Raw genomic sequence first — 9,442 nt, 5'->3', positions numbered from 1 at the left:
TTCCTTCCTTCCTTCCTTCCTTCCTTCCTTCCTTCCTTCCTTCCTTCCTTCCTTCCTTTCTGTCCATCTGTCTTTTTTCAGTATTATTTTTGTGTGTGTATGTATATGTTTTTCATTTTTGTTATTAAAGTATAGTTGACATACAATGTTATCATCCAAGACATTTCTTCACCTCTCTCTTTGCATCAAACAACATATCCATCTGCACCTGTGCGCTCCCTGCTTCCAGCTCCCACCTAACAGGCCCTCCTAGCTTCCTCCAGGTGAGCCAAGCTCTTTTGGATTCCAATAACCCCATCAATTCCCTTTGTCCCAGCCTATGTGTAGTGGCAGCTTCTGCTATTTCTAATCTCAGGGTTACCACATTTTCCTCTCGCTTGGAGTCCCAGGTCTATCTATTAAACCAGTGTCACTCTTATTTTAAATACTTGGAATGATTATCTTTTTCTGGTTGGATCTTGATTGATTCATTCCATTTCTTCTTTCTTTATCTGATGATTGGTAAAATCACTCTCACAAATCTGTTATTATTGTCATCCTCATTGAAAATGAAATCTGTGTATTGCTATCTGCAGGGCACAGTGATCAGTGCCGTAGATAGAATGAGGGATAAGACTAGGCCCGAGTAGTGGAAATGATAAGAAGGAAGGCAGAAACACTGACATACATATTGGGTTTCTGAGTTCATAGATGGCTCAATATATGGACCTTGTTGAATGAAGATACTAGTGAGGAGTATTGGAGCTTCTGATTTGACAAAACTTGGGGGTAGAATTTCTTTATTCATTCACAGATAATTATAGGCTCTAACCAAATAGCAGGGTCTTTGCTAGGTGCTAGATGAGGTACTAGGCAAGACTAGGAACATACAAGATGCAGGGGGAACTGCATTCCTTCTAGAGGCTCTAGGAGAGAGTCCATTCTTTGCCTTTTTCAGCTTCTAGAAGCTGCCTGCATTCCTTGGCTTATAACTCCCTTCCATCTTCAAATCCAGCAATTTTATCACTCCAAGACCTCTGCTTCTCTGACTCTGACTCCCCCCACCCTTACCTCTTTTACTTTTAAGGACCCTTATGATTATACAGGGCCCATCCGAATAATCCAGAATAATCTCTCCATTTCAAAAAACCTCAACTTAATCACATCTGCAAAGTCTCTTGCTATGTAAGGTGACATATGCAGGGATTAGGATGTGGCCATCTTCTGGGGACCATTATTCTGCCTACCACCCCCTTCCCATACCCCCTGAAGCATTGGGATGGTCACAATCAGACTTTGCGAAGGAGATGCTAAAAGCAATAGGTAAACCCAGCTGGGTGCCACATGCCTTTCCTTCCCTCCCTTCTCCCCCCCCCCCCCCCCCCCCCCCCCCCCCCTCCTTTCAGCAGTTCTGCTTCCTGGTGAATTCTGCACAGAGTCCAGAGAAGGACTTGCTGGTTGTCACCTCCTCTGTTCAGGCCTTGACCTTCAGGAGCCTGCTCCCTTCCTCTCCTGGGTCTTCCTGTCCTTCAGTTTTGAAGTTGGTGGCATGGTGGCTGCCCTGGCAGGCTCTCTGAGAAATGTGGCAGAGAAGCCGGTCAGCAGCTACCCAGCAGCCTGAGCTGGGCAGCGCGGGCTCCAGACTCACCCTGGTCCAGTTCACCATGTGAGGGGGCAGCATTCAGTTCTACAAGTTAACAAGTATCCACAGGCAGTTTTCTTGGAAGTAGATGTGCCTCAGTGTCAGGAAATAGCTGCTACCAACAGTCTATCAGCAACACTAATATTTGTTTTTTCAAAACAAAGTGAGACTTGACCAATATCAAGGAGCGATGCTGTGGGATTAGAAGACAGAAAAAGTTAAGCAGTACTTAGAAAATGACCCTGGAAGCTGTAGGGACCCAGACATTCCAAAGGGCTGTGTGGATTTAATGTCTCCTATTAACATGCTGCTCATGTCTTAATGAAAGCAAAGAGCATGGGTTTGACAACTGATTCCAAAAGGCATGACCTTGGAATGATTGTGATGAACAGCTACTTATTACTGTAGCACTTAATCAACTGCTAAGCTCTATTCAATGAGATTGCAAGGGCCAGCTAATAGTCAGGGGCCTAAATATGTAAAAAATCTTACCAATCTACCCCAATCTATGGGTTTTGAAGAAGCAGAAAGAAGTGACTAACTCAACCTCTGGAAATAATGGAGGATAATATTAAAGAAGATGGCATTGTCCCACTTCATTATTATTAATCTTAACAGTGTAACTATAGTTGTTTGGTCCAATCAAGGTGAAGAAACCATAATTTCATATGTTACCTTTATTGGTACTGCAGTCCAAGCAACAAATATGAATGACTTTAAGCCAGTAGTTGGCAAAAAAGGAGAAAGCCGCACAAGACGCAAGAAAACCACACTGAAATCAGGTTTATAGCTCCTGGATAATTGCTTGATTCTCCTCAGAGACTGTCAATATTCCATTCATTGTTATTACCAATAAATCATTGCTTTTGTTCAGATGGTATCACTAGTATTTTTACTGTAATCTTGATATGTGCAATGGCAAATAAAAAGTCACTCGTTTTTGCCAAGCTTAAAAAAAAAGGCAATAGCTAAAGCCCAAACTCTAAGATGAACTGGCAAATTTGCATTGTTTCCCAATACCCCTCTTTTTAGGGAAGAGTTTTCAAAATCAGAAAGGTGGCAAGACTCTTAGCAGAACTGATGAAACCACCCAGTTCCTGGATAGTCAATGGAAAACTTTTATTGGAGAACAGTTTTGCAGTATTTTTTTTTTTTTTTTGGAAGATTTCTCTGAAATTCCAATTTAGGTGACAGCAAACAAGTAGGCAATGACGAGTGGTGGTAACAGTTTTTTCTCAGCAACTGGAAATAGGTGTGTGTTTTGTGTGAAATGAGGGCTCAGTAGTACGCACCTGTGGGATCTTCCAGCAGTGGCTGGACCCACACATTCTGGGACATCCCATCCATACTGATAGCCATAAGTAGTGCCCCTTCATACACTCAAAGGACAACACCAAATGCATGAAAATCCCATGTGAAAGGATATTTCTAGACTATGGATTCATATATTATAAAGGGACTCTTCCCAATTTTGTGCTGAATATTTTGAGCAGAAAGGTGGAATTTGTAAGAGATAGAACGTAATCAAAAGAATTAAGGGATCAGAAAGATGTTCCTAACCAGAAACGGGAGAGGAATGGATGCCTAAAAGCCTCTACTGTGATCTCCTTCCATTTAGGGCCTAGGATGTGTGAAGTGAGTCCTAGGACTTCTATGGGGACACATCCTGGAAGAGCAGAAGCACTTCTTTGGGGAAGGATACTCTTCTACAAACTTGAGAGTACCCTACATTTCTCAGCTCTGTTCAGGAAAATTAAAGGACAGTTTCAGTTTTATTTTGTTCATAAATGTCTATCACCCTCCCCTCACTCCATGAGATTTCAGGAATAATGCTAAATTGCACATCTGAGAAGTTTGACTCAAATCAATTATCTAAATGTGGGATTGATAAAAACAACTATTTAAGTAGCACTGATAACTGATGAGAAGGATTGTATTGCTTCCCTACTTGCCCCCTGGCCTGAGGTAACCTTTTAATTGTCAAAGTATCATGATGAGCTATTTTACAAGAAGATTAAAGATTTCACATCTAGTTCCCAATCCTAAATTTATGCATGTTCAGAGTAGAGATCCTTCTCTTTCAGCCAGGAAACAAATTTCACGATAAACAACTTATTACTTTTTAAAGTATGGTGTAGGTAATAAGATAGAGCATAAGGTTGATATTTCTCAGTAGTTTAATTCACAGGGCCTGGTCTATTTGGAAAGAAAAAAAAAAAACTGTTTTCTTTTGTTTGCTAAACCCTCTTTTTTCCAAAATCCTTCTTGTCTGGGAATGGGGAGGTTTAGATCACTAGCAGGTATCAGGGGGAGACACAGTAGTCAATGCTAAATAGGCAATGATTATTACACAGGGTATGTTTATATCCTTTCACACTCATTTTCAAATTTACCATTACTCAATTGAAGTAGATTTCTGTTCAACATTTTCCAGGGCCATGTTAAGTAAGACCAATGATATTAGCTACCATTTGTCTACCATGTGGCAGGCATTTTATTATTATTATTATTTTTATTTTTATTAACATATAATGTATTATTTGTTTCAGGGGTACAGGTCTGTGATTCAACAGTCTTACACAATTCACAGCGCTCACCATAGCACATACCCTCCCCAATGTCCATCACCCAGCCACCCCATCCCTCCCACCCCCCTCCACTCCAGCAACCCTCAGTTTGTTTCCTGAGATTAAGCGTCTCTTGTGGTTTGTCTCCCTCTCTGGTTTCTCTTGTTTCATTTTTTCCTCCCTTCCCCTATGATCCTCTGTCTTGATTCTCAAATTCTTTATAACAGTGAGATCATATGATACTTATCTTTCTCTGATTGACTTATTTCGCTTAGCATAATACCTTCTAGTTCCATCCATGTCATTGCAAATGGCAAGATTTCTTTTTTTGATGGCTGCATAATATTCCATTGTATATATACCACATCTTCTTTATCCATTCATCTCAACAACCCAACTAGATAGTTGATACACTCATCATTTTATTATGAAGAAATCAAGAATGAGTACATTTGTAGTAAATAACTGAGTTGGAATTTCAACCCAGAGAATTTAATCCCAAAGTTTGTCATCTTTCTATAATGATTAGTTGTCTCATTCAAGGTATATCACTGAAAATATTCTCCCTGAGAGAAGTGCAGTCATCAATGAATTATCCGGGTACTGGGACTGAGTTACACAGCTGATGTTCTAAAGCCCCCCTTTTTTTTCTTCTTCTAGCTACATCCCTTTGGTCTCTAATATTGGACTTCTTTCTCTTACCATTTAATCAGATTTCTTTTTTTTTTTTTTGAAGATTTTATTTATTTATTTGAGAGAGAGAGAGAGCATGAGAGAGCACAGCAGGGGGAGGGGCAGAGGGAGAGGGAGAGGCAGACTCCCCACTGAATAGTGAGCCCTCCACGAGGGATCCATCCCAGAACCCCAGGATCATGACCTGAGCTGAAGGCAGATGCTTAGCAGACTGAGCCACCCAGGTGCCCCTAATCAGATTTCATTAAGCAGAACTATTTTCTCCTTTCAGGGAAAATGAGAACAATTAGAACTTAATCATCCAAAGTCATGAGTTTTCATAGCTATACTTTTGCTAATAGAACAGAATAGAAAAGTATTCAGTTATAATTTTGCAATATTATTGTCACCAAATTTTTCTATTTATGGGAATTTTTAAATATGTACAAGTGACTATGCTGGGATCACAAATGTGTAAATGTGTGCACAGATGTGACAACTTCAACTTGTAGATGCATAGAAGAATTCAATAAATTTATCATAGTGTTCTCATTACTTTTCACCCAGTGGTATCATGTACTAACTAGTAATAGAAAGAATTAGCACTTGAATTATTTATTATTTATTTTTTGGGCGGGGGGGGGGGCGGAATGAGCTGGGGAGGGGCAGAGGGAAAGGAGAGAGAGAATCTTAAGCAGGTTCCATGCTTAGCACAGAGCCCAGCACTGGACTTGATCTCAAGATCCTGAGATCATGACCTGAGTGGAAATCAAGTGTCCCATGCTTAACTGACTGAGTCACCCAGGCCTCCCTTAGCACTTGAATTAATAGCTCTTGCCATGCCTGATGTATGTGTGGTCTTCTTACTAAAGTTCATTTATTTGCTAATATATTGGCTAATACATTTGAGCCATGCAAAGGTAATTTCCATACCTAGAAGATACTGAAGAGTGCTCAAGGTTGAGAGGTTTCCAAACTGTGGTCATCAGTAATCTCTTGGGAGCTTGAGAGGAAAGAGGAGCAGGTAGGCTTAACACCTGCAACTTGGCTTTAGACAAAGCAATTCTGCATCTATATAAAAATAGAAAATGAAAAGCATATATATATATATGAAATTTTAAAAGATATCTATATAATACATATTTTAAATATTTATAGACATCCCTGTAGGATTTTATTTAAAAAATGGTTTTAGCAGTAAAATGGTTATTTTTGTCCATCCCATTGAAAATTCAGATGATCACTCTGATACTCCAGACACACAGCTACTAAACCTAAACGAGAATGCACATTTTTTAAATCCTGCTCTTCCCTAGATTGTTATTTGTGAAAATGTTTTATGAAATTTTATTGGTTGAAGTTTATCATTTTCCTAAACACTTAATTTAGTTTGAACTGCAAAGATACTCTTTTTTTCTTCTTTTTGGGGGGACACATTCTTCTCTTTGGAATTGTGCTTGGAAGTTTAGATTATAAAATCGAAATCCTTTCAGAGGATTTCTGAATAGATAGTTTTTTCTAGAAGAGGTTTTTTTTTTCATATAAATTAAAAAAAAAAAGATAACTGTGGGTGTAAGTCTTGCTGACTTGTTCTTTTACGCAGCTCAGATGTGGTAAGATAGTTTTCCCAACCTAAAACTAGAAGTTTACATTTGTCAAGTATGCTTTTTCTCTTGAGTTGTAATATTTTTGCTTCCTTCAGGATGACATCTAGAAAAATCAGTAAGTTGTGCTCAGAGGGAAATTCTGTGTATAAGTTTTCTTTTATTTTTTAGAACACATAGCCTGTTTAAGTAAGTTTGCTTATTCTTTCAAGTAAGCAAAGTGTTGAGATGAAATATTTGTTTGACTGAAGGATTTAAATAGGTGTCTGTTTTTAGAATCCTTTCCAGATACTACATTGATGTGTACTTTAAACAGCATTTATCCTAGGGGAGCACTGAGGACCTCTTGTTTATAACTAGAGCCATTCGGATGCCTGCTATTTCTTGCCACATTCTTAGGCTTCCAACCAATTTTTGTGTTTCTCCCCAGAGATGCAAGTACAGAACAGGGAATGGAATATAGAAAAGAAAATAAATACTTGGTTTCAATATTTTCTCCTTTCTTTCCCTTGACTTCCTTCCACTAACATTTATAAACATATTGGGATATCAAAATGGGAGACAGTAGCAAATAATAATAATAATAATAACAAAAATGGACCTGGGTCAGGATTTGGATTTGAAAATCAGTTTCACTATTTATCAACTGTGTGGTTTAGGGCAGATTATTACATCTCTTCAAAGCTTTTTTTTTTCCCTCTTGTAAAATGAGGATTGCAATACATATGTGGAATGGGTATTAAATTCTATGTCTGATAAATAATGGGTATTCAGAAAAATGTTAACTGAATATGAATGTGATATTATAAATAACAAAGGATCAGTTAACTACAAAATATTCTTTTTTACCATTATGGATAGAACTAGAATAAGTCATTTTTTCTGCAATACATGAAAATTACAATATGCATTAAGTTATAATTATCTAGGGAATGAAGTAATGAACATGCAGGACCAAACATACCTTTTATAGGATGGCTGATTTACCACATAAGATAGGAGAGCATATCCCTGAAAAAATGGACACTAGGTCATGTAACTTTTGGCAGAGAAGTGAAAGGTCAAGAACAATGTGGCTTGGAACTGATAGCATCTCAGTGGCTAGATTCATGGCTTGGTAACTAAATCTAAGAATATTAGTTATTTGGAAAGAGCTTACCAAAATGACGAACAGGGTCACTGAAAGGAAAAACTAACAAGAGCTTTAAGATAAATTATATTAGCTACTTGATTTTTCCCAGGTTCTACCTACGCACTGATGTTTTGGGAAACCATGTAGTAGAGAAACAGAGCAGAAAGGAAATAACACTTCTTGAATTATGTGTTCCAAAAATTGTGTTAAGTATGTTTTGCACATAAAAATAAAATCATTCTGTAAATCATCTTCTGATCGGTAACAGAAAAAACATCAACAAAACAAAACAACCCAATCTTCTCATGCTACCAGAAGGATGCTATAAGAAATGCAAGCTGTTTCATTACATGCGTATTTAAAATGCTAAGTAGCCTAAATTTTATTTATTTTCATTTCACATCCATGGGTATAGAAATAAATGTAAGATCGTAGTGAATGAGAATCATAAGTGAAGTGGTATTACTTTGCTAGGGCTGCCATAACGAAGTACCACAGACTGCGTGGCTTAAACAACAGAAATTTATTTTCTCACAGTTCTGAAAGCTAGAAGTCCAAGATCAAGGTGTCAGCAAGGTTGGCTTCTTCTGAAAGTCATGAAAGGTGGATCTCTTCTAGGCCTTTTTTTTTTAGACTTGTAGATGGACATTTTTTCCCCCTATGTTTTCACATTGTCTTCCCCCTGTATGGGTCTATGTCCAAATCTTCTGTGTCCAAATCTTATAAGAACACCAGTCATACTGGATTAGAGCCCACTGTAGTGATCTCATTTTAACTTACTTAACCTCTGCAAAGACCCTATTTCCAAACCATAATCACATTCTGAGGTATAGGGGGGGCTCAGTTAAGACTTTAACATATGAATTCTGGAGGTGAGGGGACACAACTCAGCCCATAAGAACTACATTCCTCTTCACAATTCCTAGCAGGAATTGACTTGGTTGTAAGAGATGCTCCATAAATATTCACTAACGATAATTCAAGGACTCTTTGCATCAAATATGCAAAATAAAACTTTGTTGTCCTAAAGATACCATAAATATATAGTTTTATAAGTTAAATCAAAACAGAAACCATCCAAATTAGAATACTTTGGGCATTTGAACCAGGCCAGACCACAAAAGCTAATTTAGGTTTGAGGACTGGATGGAATGATCACCCAGATACAGGGTCATTTCCTCTTTGGTTTACAACCAAACCAGAAACATACAATTAAAGATATATACCAAATCAAGACTACAAATGAATGAACATGGCTCTCTGTCACCTCCTTTTATTCCTACCAAAAACATGCCCAAAGTTTGGTGAGCTTATCAGGTAGACTGAAAATCTCTGAGTTCAGAGGATTCCCAACTGTAGTTTACCTACACTCTTTGGAACTGAAGATCATGGGGATGGATGAGAAAGATAGAGGTGTAAAACTTCATTATTCAAGGATCCACCCTATTTCCAAGGAATTTCCAAGGAAATTCTTGCTGAGCTACAATTACATACTTCCAAGTTCTATTTCTTATTGTGTAATTGGGTCTCTTGAAGTTTCAGGGAATAGGCGTGCTCTATAGCAATTTTTCAATGAAGTGTATATTTGAGTATGTATGAAAAGCACTTTGTAAAATGTAAAGTACTATGTCAGTCATCCACTTTGAATGTTATAAATAAATAAGCCAGCTACAATTTTTATATATGTATATTTATATTTATGTATGTGTACACACACACACATTGGTACTGACTATGTTCCAGGTACTTGCTAAGGATTAAGGATACAGAAATAAAAAAAAAAAACATGTTATTCCTTTTGCACGGAATATATAGTATAGCAATTTTGACATAATTTTCATAATAC

General features: G+C 37.7%; 1 pseudogene; it reads left to right on the top strand.

The window, feature by feature from the left end:
- Positions 1-1,559: 1,559 nt before the first annotated feature.
- Positions 1,560-2,411, top strand: LOC116639075 (annotated as a pseudogene).
- Positions 2,412-9,442: the final 7,031 nt, after the last annotated feature.

The sequence above is a fragment of the Phoca vitulina genome, unplaced genomic scaffold (genome assembly GCF_004348235.1).
Source record: "Phoca vitulina isolate PV1807 unplaced genomic scaffold, GSC_HSeal_1.0 scaffold17, whole genome shotgun sequence".
NCBI classification, from domain to species: domain Eukaryota; kingdom Metazoa; phylum Chordata; class Mammalia; order Carnivora; family Phocidae; genus Phoca; species Phoca vitulina.
Note: the sequence above shows the minus strand (reverse complement) of the source record. Positions and strands in the feature narration are given on the sequence as shown.